Consider the following 18,108-nt stretch of genomic DNA (forward strand, 5'->3'; position numbering starts at 1 on the left):
ACAAAAACTGTCAACCACAGCTGCAGATAAAACAAGGAGGGCTGAAGGGATATGGGACCGATGCCATTAGCATCTAATGCAATATTTAGTAAAAGATGTTGCCTAAGAGGATGATGCTATGGGGAGCTTCGAAGAGCCTAGGTAGAAGACTGTGGAAGACATGGAGTTGCCCGACTCACCCCTTCCTCCATCTTCCCCACCAAGGAAGATGTGAAGCCTAGCTGCAGGGCTTGCAGTCAATGGGTGGCCTCTAGCTTTTGGCTCTTTGGGGGTCCTTGGTCTGTGGGGTGATCTTGGGTCACCCAAGGTTGCTGCCGTCTTGGGGCAGCCTCATCCAGTGACTGGGTGAAGCAGGATACACAGGCCCCAACATTCCAGTCTGAACTGGACACTCTTTTTTTTTGAGACAGAGTCTCGCTCTGTCCCCCAGGCTGGAGTGCAGTGGCGCGATCTTGGCTCACTGCAAGCTCCGCCTCCCGGGTTCACGCCATTCTCCTGCCTCAGCCTCCCGAGTAGCTGGGACTATAGGCGCCCGCCACCACACCTGGCTAATTTTTTGTATTTTTAGTAGAGATGGTGTTTCACCGTGTCAGCCGGGATGGTCTCGATCTCCTGACCTCGTGATCTGCCCGCCTTGGCCTCCCAAAGTGCTGGGATTACAGGCCTGAGCCACCGTACCCGGCCTGAAGTGGACACTCTTGATGAACACCGTTGCTCCAGGGTGCCCTCCAGGTAGACTGAGGCTGTGCTGGGCCCACAACACAGTTCAGTTTTTTCCTCTGCCCCATCAGTTTTTCCTCCTTCCCTTCCTAGGTGTGGATCTCTAATAAGTATCATGCGCCTCAAACTCCATCTCACTGGTTGCTTTTGGAGAACTCATCCCTTGACAAGTCCACCAGCTAAGGCTCCCTGTCTTTATAGAGAGCACAAGGAGGGGCACCTTTTCCCCATAAAGACCTGCCTGCTGATGGGCTCTTGTTTTCTCTAGGACCCGGCACTTGGCCAAATCATATTCAAAGTTAGCAGGGAACTCCGGTCTTTTAATTATTTCAATCATAGATGATGTTCCTCTGTAGTCATGGGCCAGGCCCCTCAGGGTGTTATCTGCACAAACGTTGAAAAGTTATGCTTCCGGCGGGTTGCAGTTGCTCACGCCTGTAATCCTAGCACTTTGGGAAGCCGAAGCGGGCGGATCACAAGGTCAGTAGATTGAGACCATCCTGGCTAACACGGTGAAACCCTGTCTGTACTAAAAATACAAAAAAAAAAAAAAAAATTAGCCAGGCATGGTGGCACGCGCCTGTAGTCCCAGCTACTTGGAAGGCTGAGGGAGGAGAATCGCTTGAACCCGGGAGGCGGCTGTTGCAGTGAGCCGAGATCGCGCCACTGCACTCCAGCCTGGACGACAGAGTGAGACTCCGTCTCAAAAAAAAAAGAAAAAAAAAAGTTATTCTTCCTAGAAATACTCCCAGAAGACTTTGTCTCCAGGAAATTCAGTGCTCTCCAGGAGAGAGCATCCCTGGCACCTCTGTTAGAACTGGACTGTTCTCTGGCTATTAGTGGAAACAGCTTCAACTCCAGAATGTTCCTGGTATTTGCTGGAGGATAAGGCATGGAACACAGATACAGTTATGCTTGCTGATCCTTTTCAGTCTGAACTCACAGCACAAAAAAGGAGCGAGTTTCCAGAATGTTCAGCAGGCACCTCTTCTCATTTCTACAACTAGATGCTTGGTGTAATCGAGATATTTTCTCATTGAATGAATATGTGCAGCAGTTCCAGTCATACTTCTCCATTCTGGGCAGCAGAACTCAATGGGTGTCTTAGTCCATTTTGCATTGCTATAAAAGAATACCTGAGGCTGGGTAACTTACAAAGAAAAGAGGTTTATTTGGCTTACGGTTCTGCAGGCTGTGCAGGAAGCCTTAGTGCCAACATTTGCTTCTGGGGAGGGCTCCAGGGAGTTTCCAGTAGTGGCTGAAGGGAAGGGAAGCCACCTGTGACATGGCCACAGAAGGAGCAAGAGAGAGGGAGGCCCCAGACTAGCAACCAGATCTCTGTGAACTAGTAGAGAGAGCACTCACTCATTACTGCAGGGAAGGCACTAAGCTATTCATGAGGGATCTACCCCCATGACCCAAACACCTCTTTTAGGTCCCACCTCCAACACTGGGGGTCACATTTTCTCCAGGAAATTCAGTGCTCTCCAGGAGAGAGCATCCCTGGCACCTCTGTTAGAACTGGACTGTTCTCTGGAGGGAGATCTGGAGGGACAGATATCCACACTGCATGAGTGGTAAAGACCCCACTCTGCCTGCACTAGTTATATGCATGAGCCAGTTCCTTAATCTCACTGAGAGTGTGTTTCTCCATCTGTATCATGGGGATAGTGATGCTTGGCTTACAGTTCTGTGCTGAGGATGACAAGACATAATGTATTTCAATGCCTGAAACAGATCCTGACACTAAGCACTCCACTAAGGGTAGCTATTATAGCCCCGATAGTGACTGCTACCAGAACGCCCTCTTAGCAATCATTGCTTCATTAGTGTCTTCAGTAAATAAGAAATGAAAAAGAATATTGGGTCCATAAACTCTTAGGAAATTTCGCTGGCTTCATGATGCCCACCAGCTTCATGGTGAAGCAGGAAGAGCTCATAGGAAATCACAAAGGTTCACATAAGAACATGCCTGTTCATGTTTTAGCATCTTTCCCAATCTTCTCAGCTCCTTTCATTATCTTGACAAACCACATCTCATAAATAAGCAGTTGAGACTATTACGAAAGAGGCAGGAAAGCAGGGTAGCTGATGTTTTCTTCTCAGCTCTTCCCTTCACCATGTGGGTAATTGTCATTTTGTGATTTCCGGCACTGTCAGCTCTCAGTTTCCCAGTGGCTCCAGGTGTTTGAGATGTTAAGCGAGCTTTTTAAATTAAATCCACATGCCTTTTCCCTGACATAAGTACAGCTAAGACAAATACTCACTTTATACACATCCTGCATAGGCAAGGTGAAGAACCACAGCTATAGGTTTTGTTTGTTTGTTTGTTTTGAGACGGAATCTCGCTTTGTCCCCCAGGCTAGAGTACAGTGGCGCGATCTCAGCTCACTGCAAGCTCTGCCTCCCGGGTTCATGCCATTCTTCCTGCCTCAGCCTCCTGAGTAGTTGGGACTACAGGCGCCCACTACCATGCCTGGCTAATTTTTTTGTATTTTCAGTAGAGACGGGGTTTCACTGTGTTAGCCAGGATAGTCTTGATCTCCTGATCTCGTGATCCGCCCGCCTTGGCCTCCCAAAGTGCCGGGATTACAGGTGTGAGCCACCACGCCCAGCAGGTTTGTTTTTTGAGACAAGGTCTCACTCTGTCACCCAGGCAGGAGTGCAGTGATACCATCATGGCTCACTGCAGCCTCAACCTCCTGGGCTCAAGAGATCCTCCTGCCTCAGCCTCCCAAGTAGCTGGGACTACAGACATGCACCAACACACCCGGTTAATTTTGAAATTTTCTGTAGAGATAAGGGTCTCGCTATGTTGCCTAGGCAGGTCTTGAACTCCTGGGCTCAAGTGATCCTCCCACCTCAGCCTCCCAAAGTGCTGGGACTACAGGTGTGAGCCACCCCTCCCCCCACCTTGCTGTAATTATTTACTTAGACTCTAAACCAAAGAACAGGCTTCAGGCCAGGTGCAGTGGCTCGTGCCTGTAATCCCATCACTTTCGGAGGCCGAGGCGGATGGATCACCTGAGGTCAGGAGTTCAAGACCAGCCTGGCCAACATGGTAAGACCCTGTCTCTAATAAAAATACAAAAATTAGCTGGGAGTGGTGGCGGGTGCCTGTAATCCCAGCTACTCAGGAGGCTGAGGCAGGAGAATCACTTGAACCTGGGAGGTGGAGGTTGTGGTGAGCCGAGATCCCGCCATTGCATTCTAGCCTGGGCAATAAGAGCGAAATTCCATCTCAAAAAACAAAACAGAACAGGCTTCAGTGCCCCAAGGCACAAGGGAATGGAGGCAAGGACAGGAGGATGTTGCCCACAGGTGAGATTATAAAGGAATTTTATGAGAACAAGCTTAGGGAGAACAAACAGACCGAGGGTCAATGCTCCCTGCCCTTAGAGAACTGGAGAACAAGGACAAATACAAGGCCTCAGCAGGTAACTGCAGACTTCTGATCCTTAGGTCCCGTATTTCCCTGTTGGTTCCATTTTAGCATCTACCTTTTAAAGCATGTTCACCAGTGATCATGTACCTAATTCTTCCTGTCTGTTTTTGGTAAGTGTCCCCTGCAGTCTGACAGAGAAACAGAAATCCAGCTGACCAAATGTATGCTAGTATTCTTTTCTCTCAAGTTTGTTGTTGTTGCTGTTGTTTGAGACAGGGTCTCGCTTTGTCACCCGGGCTGGAGTGCAATGGTGTGATCATAGCTCACTGTAGCCTCAAACTGCTGGGCTCAAGCAAGCCTTCTGTCTTAGCCTTCCAAGTACCTGGGCCCACCAAAGCACTGGGATTACAGGTATAAGCCATCACACCCAGGCCTTCTCTCAGGTTTGTTTTTTTTTTTTTAATTTTGAAAAATGCTGGCTGGGTGCGGTGGCTCACGCCTGTAATCCCAGCACTTTGGGAGGCCAAGACGGACAGATCACCTGAGGTCAGGAGTTCGAGACCAGCCTGGCCAATATGGTGAAACCTTGTCTACTAAAAATACAAAAATTAGCCAGGTGCGGTGGCACGTGCCTGTAATCCCAGCTACTCAGGAGGCTGAGGCAGGAGAATTGCTTGAACCCAGGAGGCAGAGAGGTTGCAGTGCGCTGAAATTGTACCATTGCCCTCCAGCCTGGGCGACAAGAGTGAAACCTCGTAAAAAAAAAAAAAAGAAAAAAAAGAAAAAAGAAAAAAATACCAAATATATATTATCTAGAATAAACCACTGTTAACATTTTGCCACATTTACTTTTTGTCTGTTTAAATTTTTTTCAGAAGCAATTTGATACAGACATCATGTCACTTCATCTCAGACTACTTCAGTTTCTATCTACCAAGAACAAAAATATTCTCTTACATAACCATAATATAATTACTTATAATTACCACATTCAGAAAATTTAATATGCACACAACACTATTTCCTAACATAGGTATTCAAAATTCCCCAGTTGTTCCAGTGACATTCTTTATAGTGATTTTTCTGCAGTCCCAGATTCAATCAAGGATGCTGCATTGAATTTATGTGCCCATGCCTGATAATGACATGCTTGGCTTCCAGTCTGAGAACTGACCCATATAAATTGCCTAATGGCAACTGCATTTCACATCCAGTACAATTCCCTTTTTCCACATGGGTCTCTGTGATCAACTCTGATCCTGCATGGTTAAGCCAAAACCAGTGTCTTTCACTGTACTTTGCCCAGCTCCTACCACCACATTACCAATCAAAGAAAGCCCCAGATAGCCCAGGGTGTGCCACAGCTGTTACTTGGGGCTTTCCTCATGTTATGTCCAAGCCAGCTTCAGCTCCCCTTCAATTGCATCCCCTAACAATCCTGAATTGCATTTCTGAATCTAGGACTAGTTTTTAAGGCCCTCCAACGTGGATACATGGTTTCTTTGCCATTGACCATTGACAAAAAGCTTTGAATTCAACTCTATTTTTCCCTCATTTGGTCACCTCAAGTAGTAAATTGAATCACTTTAAACTACTGGTTTTGTAGGTCAAAAACAAATATTTTATAACTTTCAGTGTAAAAAAAAAATTACTCTTGAGCAACTCCAACACCTAGCAACCCCATAGCTGGCACTAGCCCACTTGGCCAGCACTGTGGTTCGGCTGGCTCCCAGTTTTGTACAACCTCACTTCCATTTTGCTTTCCCAACTAATTATTTTATTTTACTCTCTTTTGATGCCTGATAAACCCCCTCTTGTTCTTTTTCAGAATTATTCAGTCCACTATTGCTTATTTTTCAATGTTGGATTCAGCTTGTCTAGTACCAAAAGTACCTTGTTGGTCTTTTCCAGAAAGATTTATGGATCAACTTAAGAACAATTGACATCTTTATGATTTTGGATATTCCTATTCAAGAACAGAATATGCATTTTGATTTAATCAAGTTATCTTTGTGTTCTTTATTAATTTTAATAAAATATTTATTGAAATATAATTCAAATACCATAAAATATGTCATTTATTTTGTTTCTTTATTTTATTTTTTTAGAGACAGAGTCTCACTCTGTTGTCCAGGCTGGAGAGCAGTGGCTCCATCACGGCTCACTGTAATATGGAACTCCTGGGCTCAAGTGACCCTCCTGCCTCAGCCTCCCAAGTAGCTGGGACTACACCACACCCAACTAATTTTGTAGTTTTCTGTAGAGATGGGATCTCGCTATGTTGTCCCAGCACACACCACCACACCCAACTGATTTTGTAGTTTTCTGTAGGGATGGGATCTTGCTATATTGTCCTGGCTGGTCTTGAATTCCTGGCTTCAAGCGATCCTCCTGCCTTGGCCTCCCAAAATGCTGGGATTACAAGTATGAGCCACCATGCCTGGCCAAAAAATACCACTTTAAACTGTATATATCACTGCTTTTTAGCATATTCACAGAGTTGTCTAACCATCATCACAACCAATGTTTGAACTGTTCATCATTTCAAAAAGTAACTCCATAACCTTTAGCTATCACCCCAGTCCCCTATTCCCCCATCTCCGAGCAACCACTAATCTAGTTTGTGTCTCTATGAGTTTATCTATTCTGGATAGCTTATCTAAAGGGAATTATATAATACATGGCCTTTTATGACTGGCTTCTTTCACTTAGCACAATGTTTTCAAGGTTCAGCCATGGTGTAACAGATATCAATATTTCCTTCCTTTTTATAAAAAAGTTGTGGTAGGCCAGGCGCAGTGGTCATGTCTGTAATCCCAGCACTTTGGGAGGCCGATGTGGGCTGATCACCTGACGTCAGGAGTTCGAGAGCAGCCTGGCCAACATGGTGAAACCCCATCTCTACTAAAAATACAAAAACATTAGCTGGGTGTGATGGTGCATGCCTCTAATCCCAGCTACTTGGGAGGCTGAGGTAGGAGAACCACTTGAACCCAGGTGGCAGAGGTTGCAGTGAGCCAAGATCGGGCCACTGCACTCCAGCCTAGGTGACAAGAGCAAGACTCCGTCTCAAAAAAAAAAAAAAAAAAAGGAAAAAGCTGTGGTAAAATCACATACAAAATTTATCATCTTAACTATTTTTAAGTGTTTGTTTCAATAGTGATAACTTTATTCACATTGATATGCAACAGATCTCTAGAACTTTTCCATCTTGCAAAAGTGAAACTCTGTGCTCACTGGACAGCTGTCCATTTCCTTCTCATTCCAGCCCCTGGCAACCACCCTTCTACTTTCCGTCTATGGATTTGACTACTTTAGATACCAAATAAGTGAAATCATACAGTGTTTGTCTTTCTGTGACTGACTTATTTTATTTAGTGCAATGCCTTTAAGGTTCATCAATGTCGTAGCATGTGACAGTATTTTCTTATTTTGTAAGGCTGAATAATGTTACAATTTTAATAATTATATATCATTATAATAACTGAATAATATTTACAACAATACAATTGCATTTTATGTATAAGTACATTTTAAAATCCATTAATGACATTTGGGTTGCTTTCACCTCTTGGCTATTGTGAATAATGCTGCAACAAGCATGAGTGTGCAAATATCTCTTTGGGATCCTGCTTTCAATACTGTTGGGTATATACCCAAAAGGGGGATTACTGGAATATATGGTAATTCTATTTTTATTTTTTTTAGGAACCTCCCTACCATTTTTCATAGCAGCTGCGCCATTTTACATTCCCATTAACAAAGCACAAGGGTTCCAGTTTCTCTACATCCTTGCTAGCATTTGTTATTCTGTTTTTTTGATACTAGACATCCTAACAGGTGTGAAGTGATGTCTCATTGTAGTTTTGATTTGCATTTCTTGAATGATTAGTGATGTTGAACATCTGTTCATAGGCCTGTTAGCTATTTGTATATCTTCACTGGAGAAACGTTTATTCAATCAATTGCCCATTTTTAAATTGGGTTATTTGTTTTTGTTGTAGTTGAGTTGTAAGAGTTCCTTATGTATTCTGGACATTAACCCTTCCTCAGATATGTGATTCACAAGTATTTTTTTTCCATTCCATAGGTTGCCTTTTCACTCTGCTCATTGTTTCCTTTGACATAGAGACGTTTTTAAGTTTGATGTAGTCCCATTTATCTATTTTTGATTTTGTTGCCTGTACTTTTAGTATCACATTCAATAAATCATTGTCAAATCTCATCTTGTGAAGTTTCCCCCTAGGTTTTCCTCTAAGAGTTTTATAGTTTTACATCTTAGCATTTAGCCTTTAATCCATTTCGAGTTAATTTTTGTATATGAGGTTACAGGCATGAACCACCATTTCCCGCTATCAACTTTATTCTTTTTGCATGTGGATATAGTTTTCCCAACACCATTTGCTGAAGAGACTGTCCTTCTCCCATTGTGAGATGTTGGTGCCCTTGCTAAAGATCATTTGACCATATGTACAAGGGTTTATTTCTGGGCTCTCTATTCTGTTACATTGGTCTATATGTCTATCTTTATATCAGTACCACATTGTGGGTTTTTGGGGGTTTTTTTGAGACGGAGTCTCACTCTGTAAGCCCAGGCTGGAGGGCAATGGCACTATCTCAGCTCACTGCAACCTCCATCTCCAGCTTCAAGTGGTTGTTATGTCTTAGCCTCCCAAGTAGTTGCGACTGTAGCCACGAGCCATTATGCCTAGCTAATTTTTTAATTTTTTGTAGAAATAACCTTTTGCCATGTTGTCCAGGCTGGCCTTGAACTCCTGGGCTCAAGCAATCCTCCCACCTTGGCATCCCAAAGTACTGGGATTACAAGTGTGAGTCAGCACATCCAGCTGCTATGTCGTCTTCTGTCTCCTCATGTTTCTGGAGAAATATTCGTTGTCTCTGCCCATGTAGTCCCTTTTGTATCCAGTGACTCTTTGCTGCTTCCTTGAGATCCTGGGACATAGGATTCCTTTAGGAAAGTGAGAGCCCTGGGGCTTTTGGTCTTATCTCCTGGATGCATCCCTCACTGATTCCTCTCTGGGATCCTTCCATGTCCAAAGGGGCCTCTGGAAAGAGAGGCTAAAGATCCCCCTTTGCTGAGAATTCCAGCTTTTCCTCTGCTCTCCTTGGGGTTCACAATCCTGCTTCCTTTCAGCACCACTGCTCCTTCCCTGGAGCACTCTTCTCCCTTTGACTTTTTCTGAAAACTTTCTCATTCTCCTTAAAAATGAAAGCCAAGGAACATTACTAGCTAGCTAGGCTTTCTGCCTTGCTTCCTGTCTCCCCAATGCACTACAGCATCTGACTCCATGGCTGAATGAGAGGAAAGGAAAGAAAAAATTTGTGATAACTGAAAATGTTGCTGCCCATACACCTCTGCCTTGCAGACCTCCAGAACAAACTCTTCCTATGGAATGATAAATGATGTGATGTGATAATGATGTGATAAACCTGAATACTGTGAGCCCAACAGGTCTTCCCTCCGGGTCCACATGCCGACTTCCCTCACCATTCTTCATAAAGCATGGTTTCTGTCACGTGGTGGCATCTGGAAGATCAGTGTTTAAATTCCACTACAGAGTAGCTGTGCGACTCACTTCTCTGAACTTCAGTTTCCTCATTTGTGAAATGGGGTAGTTATTTCTTCTTTCCCGGATTGTTGTGATGATTAGAATGAGCCTGTACGTGCAAAGCAACTAGCACAATGTCTGGGTGCAAGAGTTTTAAAAAGTGAAGCTATTGTTATTCTAACCTGGGCCTCTAGCTCACTTATATTGGAAAGCCCAAACAGAAAACACTCATTTTGACCAGTGGGAGAAACCCTCCCCTGCTTTTGGCCTGGCTGCACTCACAGAAGTCTACGAAGACTGAAGACTGTGCAGCAGAGCCCAATATTACCCAGACCATAGCTCACACATGCTCTTCTGCACCCACCAGAACACTTCTTTATTCCTCTATGGTGGATTTAATCTTATGAGCCTCCATCCAGAGGGGGAGCAGGACAAGTATAAGGTGAAAGTGGACTTCACTCTTTTTTTTTTTTTTTGAGATGGAGTCTCGCTCTGTCGCTCAGACTGGACTACAGTGGCCCAATCTCAGCTCACTGCAAGCTCTGCCTCCCGAGTTCATGCCATTCTCCTGCCTCAGCCTCCCAAGTAGCTGGGACTACAGGTGCCCGCCACCACGCCCAGCTAATTTTTTGTATTTTTAGCAGAGACGGGGTTTCACTGTGTTAGCCAGGATGGTCTCGATCTCCTGACCTCGTGATCCGCCTGCCTTGGCCTTCCAAAGTGTTGGGATTACAGGTGTGAGCCACCGCGCCCGGCCAAAAGTGGACTTTACGCTTGCCAATCTCATTTTTTTCCAATTTAAACAGCCTCTTCAGGAGGACTCAATCTCTTCCAGAGAAATCCACAATTGTTCCTCTGTCTTTGCCTCTTCCTTCCTTTGTCCAATTCCAATAGTACAAGCCAGGGATCCCTAGTGCCTTTGATGGTCTTACAGAGAGCCAAGTTTGCTGGGGTTCCTGGGCCCCTTATCTTGGTGTATTTGGTGTGAATTAGTGGTCTGGTCTTGACTCATTCAGGCTGGTAGTCTTCCCTGTGAATTGGCCCTACTGTGGTCTTGTGATGCTGCTGCCTAGAGTTCTGGTTGTTATTCCTGTTCAGCGAGGTCCACTTCACCCCTCCAGGAAGGCCTGCTTTGCCAAGTGCTCCAGCCAGAGTTAGCTACATTCTGTGCTCCCTGCCTCTCAGGGGACTTGGAACCTCAACATCACCAGCACATCACACATGGGCTCTGGTGTCGGCCACTGCTCTCTGCCATTGCTGTGCTTTCATCTCCAGCTTGCTGCAGGCCCCCAGCAGAAAACCCTCTAGGACTTCAGATGGACAGAGCCCCTCTGTTGTTGGCTTTCCTTTAATCTAACATGTTGTTTTGACTAGGAATGTTTTTGGCTGCAAGTAACAGAAACTCTAACTAACAGTGACGTAAACCATAAGGGTTTTCATAAGGTCCTGGAGCAGGTGGTATCAATGGTTTGGCAACTCTGTGAGGTCATTAAGAGCCTCTCTGTATTGTCCCTCTGTTATACTTGGCCTATTTTTCTTATCCTTTTCAGCTAATCATCATAAAATGGCTGCCTCAGCTCCACCCATCACGTTTGTGTTTAAGGAATGTATAAGTGAGACCAACGAGCGCAGGCAGCGTTTCTTTTGTGCTGGTCCCTTTCATTTGAAAACAAAATGTCTTCCCCAGAAGCTCTAGAGGAAATTTACGTCTAATCAGTCAAAACTAAGTCACATTCTATTCTCAAGGAAGGCTGAGAAAGAGAGTATTTGGTTTTCCAGCCTCTTCAGGAGGAGGTTACTGGGGAGAAGGAAATTGGGGGCACCTTGTGAGTAATCACCTCATGTCCTCCACCCACTTCCCCCTTTGGGACTTTGGAATAGAAAGGGGAGATTAGGAACCACTGTTTGACCACTGCTTCCCCGAGGAGCATGGACAATGGGAAAGGATGCAAGGTCTGAATCCCTCATAGGGATACTGTAAGGATCAAAGGAGATTATTTATGTAAGCAGTTAGCACTATGCTGGCACAGAGTAAGCACCCAATAGAAGTTTGCTATTGTTATTCTTTTTATTGATACTATTATTGTTATTGTTAATGCTGCTGTTTTCTCCTTTCTTGACTCCTCCAGGCCAAGAGCCAGGCTTTCCACTTCTTCTCTGAAAGAAAATTCCCCTCCTTCATATCCTTTTTCTATTGCAAGAGCAAAACTCCATTATCAAATCAGGCTTGCTTTTGAGTCCTATATAAAACTTAAGTAGAGTGATCATACAATTTATTATACAAACTGGAACGCTTTGGAGAACAAACAAGAACACTTTTTGGTGGAATTACGGGAGTTCAAGAGGAAAAAAATTTTAAAAACAACACTTTTTGAGTAATAGCTTTGTTGAGATAGAATTCACATACCATACAATTCACCTTGCACCTCGGTGATTTTTAATATATTCACAATTGTTCAACTATTGCCACAATCAATTTTAGAATATTTAATCTCTCCCAAAAGGACACTCTGTATCCTTTAAATATAACCCTGCTATTCTCCATCCTCCCCAGCCCTAGGCAACCACTAATCTACTTTCTGTCTTTATATTTTGGCCTATTCTGGACATTTCATATAAATGGAATCCTATGATGTGTGTGGTCTTTTGTGCTTCCTTCTTTCACTTAGCATCATGTTTTCAAAGTTTCAAAGTTCACCCATGTGATAGCATGTATTAGTACTTCTTTCCTTTTTATTACTGAATAATATTCTATTGTATAGTTAGATCACATTTTCCTGTTCATTCACGGACATGTGGATGGTTTCCACCTTTTGGCTATTGTGAATAATGCTGCGATGAATAATTGTGTACAAGTATGTGTTTTTGTATCTGTTTTTAATTCTCTTGGGTGTATGCCTAGGAATAGAATTACTGGGTTAAATGTAACTGCACATTTAACCTTTTTATTTTTTTTGAGACGGAGTCTTGCTCTGTCGCCCAGGCTGTAGTGCAGTGGCGTGATCTCAGCTCACTGCAAGCTCCGCCTTCCGGGTTCACACCATTCTTCTGCCTCAGCCTCTCGAGTAGCTGGGACTACAGGCGCCCGCCACCAAGCCTGGCTAATTTTTTGTATTTTTAGTAGAGATGGGGTTTCACCATGGTCTCGATCTCCTGACCCCGTGATCTGCCTGCCTAGGCCTCCCAAAGTGCTGGGATTACAGGCGTGAGCCACCACGCCAGGCCACGTTTAACCTTTTAAAGAACTGCCATACAGTTCTAATATCTACACCTTCACATCAACATAGGCTATCATCTTTTTTTTTTTTTTTTTGAGACAGAGTCTTGCTTCATTGGCCAGGCTGGAGTATAGAGGCATGATCTTGGCTCACTGCAACCTCCACCTCCTGGGCTCAAGTAATTCTCCTGCCTCAGCCTCCCAAGTATCTGGGATTATAGGTGTGTGCCACCATGCCAGGCTAAGTTTTGTATTTTTAGTAGAGGCGGAGTTTCACCATATTGGCCAGGCTGGTCTCGAACTCCTGACCTCAGGTGATCTGCCCGCCTCAGCCTCCCAAAGTGCTGGGATTACAGACATGAGCCACTGCAGCCGGCTGGCTATTATCTTTTTGACTGTAGTCTTCCCAGTGAGTGTGAAGTGGTAGCTCATTGTGATTTTGATTTGCACTTCCCTACTTTCCTGAATGCCTGATGATATTGAACATCTTTTCTTTTCTTTTTTTTTTTTTTTTTTTGAGACAGAGTTTCACTCTTGCTGCCCAGGCTGGAGTGCAGAGGTGCAATCTCAGTTCACTGCAACCTCCACCTCTCAGGTTCAAACAATTCTCTTGCCTCAGCCTCCCGAGTAGCTGGGATTACAGGTGCCTGCCACTATGCCCAGCTAATTTTTGTATTTTTTAGTAGAGACAGGGTTTCATCATGATAACCAGGCTGGTCTTGAACTCGTGACCTCAAGAGATCCGCCCGCCTCAGCCTCCCAAAGTCCTGGGATTACAGGTGTGAGCCACTGCATCTGGCCATTGAACGTCTTTTTATGTGCTTCTTGGCCAGTAGAGGACCCTTAAAAAACTTTTAATTTTGACCTAGTTTCACATGTACAGAAAAGTTACAGAATAGTTAAAACAAAAAACTGTATACCCTTCACCCAGATTTCCCAGCTGTTAACGCTTTGCTCCATTTCAGCTATCATTTCCTCTCTCTCTCACTCTCTTTCTCTTTTTTTTTTTTTTTTTTTTTTGAGACGGAGTCTTGCTCCGTCGCCCGGGCTGGAGTGCAGTGGCGTGATCTTGGCTCCCGAGTTCACACCATTCTCCTGAGTAGCTGGGACTACAGGCGCCCGCCAACACACCCGGCAAATTTTTTGTATTTCTTTTAGTAGAGATGGGGTTTCACCGTGTTAGCCAGGATGGTCTTGATCTCCTGACCTTGTGATCCGCCCACTTCGGCCTTCCAAAGTGCTGGGATTACAGGCCTGAGCCACCATGCCTGACCTCTCTCTCTCTTTTTTTTTTTTTTTCTAAGGCTGAAGTGCAGTGGTGCAGCCTCTGCTCACTGCAGCCTTGACATCCTGGGCTCAAGAGATCCTCCCACCTCAGCCCCCCAAGTAGCTGGGACTATAGGTATGCGCCACCATACCTGGCTAATTTTTGTATTTTTTGTAGAGATGGGGTTTTGCCCTGTTGCCCAGGCTGGTCTTGAATTCCTGAGCTTAGGCAATCTGCCTGCCTGGCCTCCCAAAGTGCTGAAATTACAGGCTTGAGCCACTGTGCCCAGCATCTGTCTCTCTCTCTCCCCTCACCCCCACGCATACGCACTTATACATTTTTTTTAAAACAATTTGAAAGTAATTTGCATTCATCATGTCCCTTTATCTATGAACACTTCAATGTGGAGTTCTTGAGAACAAGGACTTTTTTTTAATGTGATCTCAGAACATTTATCAAAAATCAGAAAACTCAACGTTGATAAAATAATATTATGTAATCCATAGTCCATATTCAAACTTCACCAGTTGTCCCAATATTCTATGTTCAAGTCCAGGATCACAGATTACATTTACTCATCAGATTTCTTTAATTACCTTTCATGTGAAACAGCTCCTCAACCTTTCTCTCTCTTCAGTGGCCTTGATATTTTTGAAGAGTTTAGGCCAGTTACTTTGTAAAATAGGTTTGTCTGCAGTTTCCTTGTGATTAGATTAAATTCTGCATTTAAAAATATTTTATTTTACTTATTTTTGAGACAGGGTTTCACTCTATTGCCCAGGCCAGAGTGCAGTGACGCAGTCATGGCTCCATTGGAGCCTCAACCTCCCAGGCTCAAGTGATGTTCCCACCTCAGCCTCCTGAGTATCTGGGACTAAAGGTATGTGCCACCACCCCCAGCTAATTTTTGTATTTTTTATAGAGATAGGGTTTCGCCATATTGCCCAGGCTGGTCTCCAACTCCTGAGTTCAAGCAATCCTCCTGCCTCGGCCTCCCAAAGTGGTAGGATTACAGGCATGAGTCACAGTGCCCAGCCTAGGTCATTCCTTTCGGAATCTCTTCAGAAAACACTCTCCCTGAGCCCAGGGGCACCAAGTGGGAGAGTAGGGTGGAAGGACAGGGCAAACCTTGTTGACTAATCCTGTGGACACCAGCCCATTATTGTGCAGTTAGTCTGGGGGAAATAAACACAAGATTTCATGTTTATCTGCCTGAAATATTATCCTTATTTATCTACCTTAATCACTCCTCCTTTTAATGTTGAACAAATTAAATATTTATCTGCCTTAATTCCTCTTCCTTTTGACTGTAGGATAAACTAAATATTGATCCTGTCTTATTCCCTCCTCCTTTTGACTTTAAGACAAGCCAGATAAAGAAATGTCTTTATTGACATTTTACTTTATTTTATTTTTCTGGTAGTGTGGCAGGTGGGAAGGTAAAGATGACCGGAGAAGGCAAGAGGGCTAGATCCTATGATGGGCTGTGTGCTCAGGCAAGGAAGGAATGGGACTTTGCGAGCATCGAAGAAAAGGGTGCCTGTGCTGAGGGAACTGTGTGGGATTAACCCCGGAGAAACAGAGGCTGCGTCTTCACCCAAGGCATGTTTATGGCACAACAAATACAACAAGCAGGAGCTTTTTCTGGCAGAGAAAGTTTCCTTTTTTTTGAGTCGGACTCTCGCTCTATCACCCAGGCTGGAGTGCAGTGGTACAATCTTGGCTCAGTGCAACCTCTGCCTCCTAGTTTCAAGCGATTCTCTTGCCTCAGCCTCCCAAGTAGCTGGGATTACAGGTGCCCGCCACCACACCTGGCTAATTTTTTGTATTTAGTAGAGATGGGGTTTCACTATGTTGGTCAGGCTGGTCTTGAACTCCTGACCTCAGGTGATCCACCCACCTCAGCCTCCCAAAGTGCTGGGATTACAGGTGTGAGCCACCGCACCTGGCCGAGAAAGTTTCCTTTTTTTTTTTAATGGTGAAAAGATATCTCATATTTAGAATTAGCCAGCTGGGCTCAGTTTAGATTATTCCAATTTTGTTGGCAACATCCAGAGCATCGTAATCAGGAGCCAGTCAAACATATTCCTTCTTCTCTCCATCAGGCCAAATCACGGTGTTGACCTTGGCCACATCAATGTCTTAGAGCTTCTTCACAGCCTGTTTGATCTGGTGCTTGTTGGCTTTAACATCCACAATGAACACAAGTGTGTTGTTGTCTTCTATCTTCTTCATGGTGACTCAGTGGTCAGCGGAAACTTGATGATAGCATAGCGGTCAAGCTTGTTTCTCCTGGGAGCGCTCTTCCAAGGATATTTGGGCTGCCTCGGGAATCACAGCGTCTTGGGCCGCCGGAAGGTGGGTGACGTGCGGATCTTCTTTTTTTGTGTGGCTGTGGACACCTTTCAACACTGTCTTCTTGGCCTTTAAATCCTTCGCTTTGGTTTCGGCTTTAGGAGGGGCAGGAGCTTCCTTCTTCACTTTCGGCGCCATCCTGTGAAAAGGGAAAGTTTCCTTTCTAATACCATTTTCACTTCTCCCGAATTTTGTGGATCGTTTCTTGGTATCTACCCCAGATTTCAGGAGTGTGGGCTGGATCTTAGGGATTGTGAAGTCTTCATTTCCCTGTGGTGAGATCTGAGGCATGATTTTAAACAGTGTGAGGGAAGGAGACCTCCAGGCACTTTAATAGAATGGAGAAGCAGGATGGGATTTGAGAGGAAATCTGATTTTGAAAAAAGGAGAACTAGAGTTGAGTTCGTAATTAACTAGCACCTTAAAGGTCATTCAGCATGCCCATCTGCACAGTGGGTGTAATCACCCTACAGAACAAAAACAAAAAGGCAATGGAGAGGAAGCTGTAAAGCACTGTACATGTTTAACTCATTGTTATGTAAGCTAGCCAAAGGCTTCACAGACTTGAATTCATCTCCCAAGTTCTCTTCCTGTACTTGAAACTCTGCCTTAGGTTGCTTAAAACTTGAGAAACAGAATATTGCTTCCCCTGCCTGCCGCCTTGAGTACACTTGCCTACACAAAGATGCACATCCTTGTTTGTGTGTGTGTGTCCATTTGCTGTGACATTCTTGTGAAAGTCAAAGTTTCCCAGCTGGTGACATACACAAGTTTGTTTGGTGCAACCTGTCAGATGCATCCCTTAGACAGGCCCTTTGATACTCTGGGAAAGACATTGGACTTACAGTCGGAACGAAAAGAAAGAAATGTGATATGTATAGCGTGCAGTCAGTTGGAGTTTTACCTGTATTGTTTTAATTTCAACAAGCCTGAGGACTAGCCACAAATGTACCCAGTTTACAAATGAGGAAACAGGTGCAAAAAGGTTGTTACCTGTCAAAGGTCGTATGTGGCAGAGCCAACATTTGAGCCCATTTATGTCTGATGAACTTAGCCTATGCTCTTTAAACTTCTGAATGCTGACCATTGAGGATATCTAAACTTAGATCAATTGCATTTTCCCTCCAAGACTATTTACTTATCAATACAATAATACCACCTTTACCAATCTATTGTTTTGATACGAGACTCAAATATGCCAGATATATGTAAAAGCAACCTACAAGCTCTCTAATCATGCTCACCTAAAAGATTTCCGGGATCTAATAGGCTCAAAGAAACTTCTTCTAGAAATATAAAAGAGAAAATTGGATTATGCAAAAATTCATTATTAATTTTTTTCATCCATCCTTTAATTCAGCAAACATTTATCTGTTGTTGACTTTATGCAGTATGGCCTTTTAAGGATTGGGGGACAGGTGAAGAACAGGGTGCCAGAATGCATCCTCCTACTAATGAGGTCAGTACACATTTGCATTTTAAAATGCCCTGTCCAGCTGGGCATGGTGGATCATGCTTGTAATCTCAACATTGGAAGGCCAAGGCAGGAGGATTGCTTCAGCCCAGGAGTTCAAGACCAGCCTGGGCAACATAG

The 18,108-nt window shown here is 44.2% G+C and overlaps 1 pseudogene; it reads right to left on the reverse strand.

Annotated features, from left to right (window-relative positions):
* Nucleotides 1-16,181: 16,181 nt before the first annotated feature.
* LOC129525007 (large ribosomal subunit protein uL23-like) lies at nt 16,182-16,652 on the reverse strand (annotated as a pseudogene).
* Nucleotides 16,653-18,108: the final 1,456 nt, after the last annotated feature.

The sequence above is a fragment of the Gorilla gorilla genome, chromosome 8 (assembly GCF_029281585.2).
Source record: "Gorilla gorilla gorilla isolate KB3781 chromosome 8, NHGRI_mGorGor1-v2.1_pri, whole genome shotgun sequence".
Classification (NCBI taxonomy): domain Eukaryota; kingdom Metazoa; phylum Chordata; class Mammalia; order Primates; family Hominidae; genus Gorilla; species Gorilla gorilla.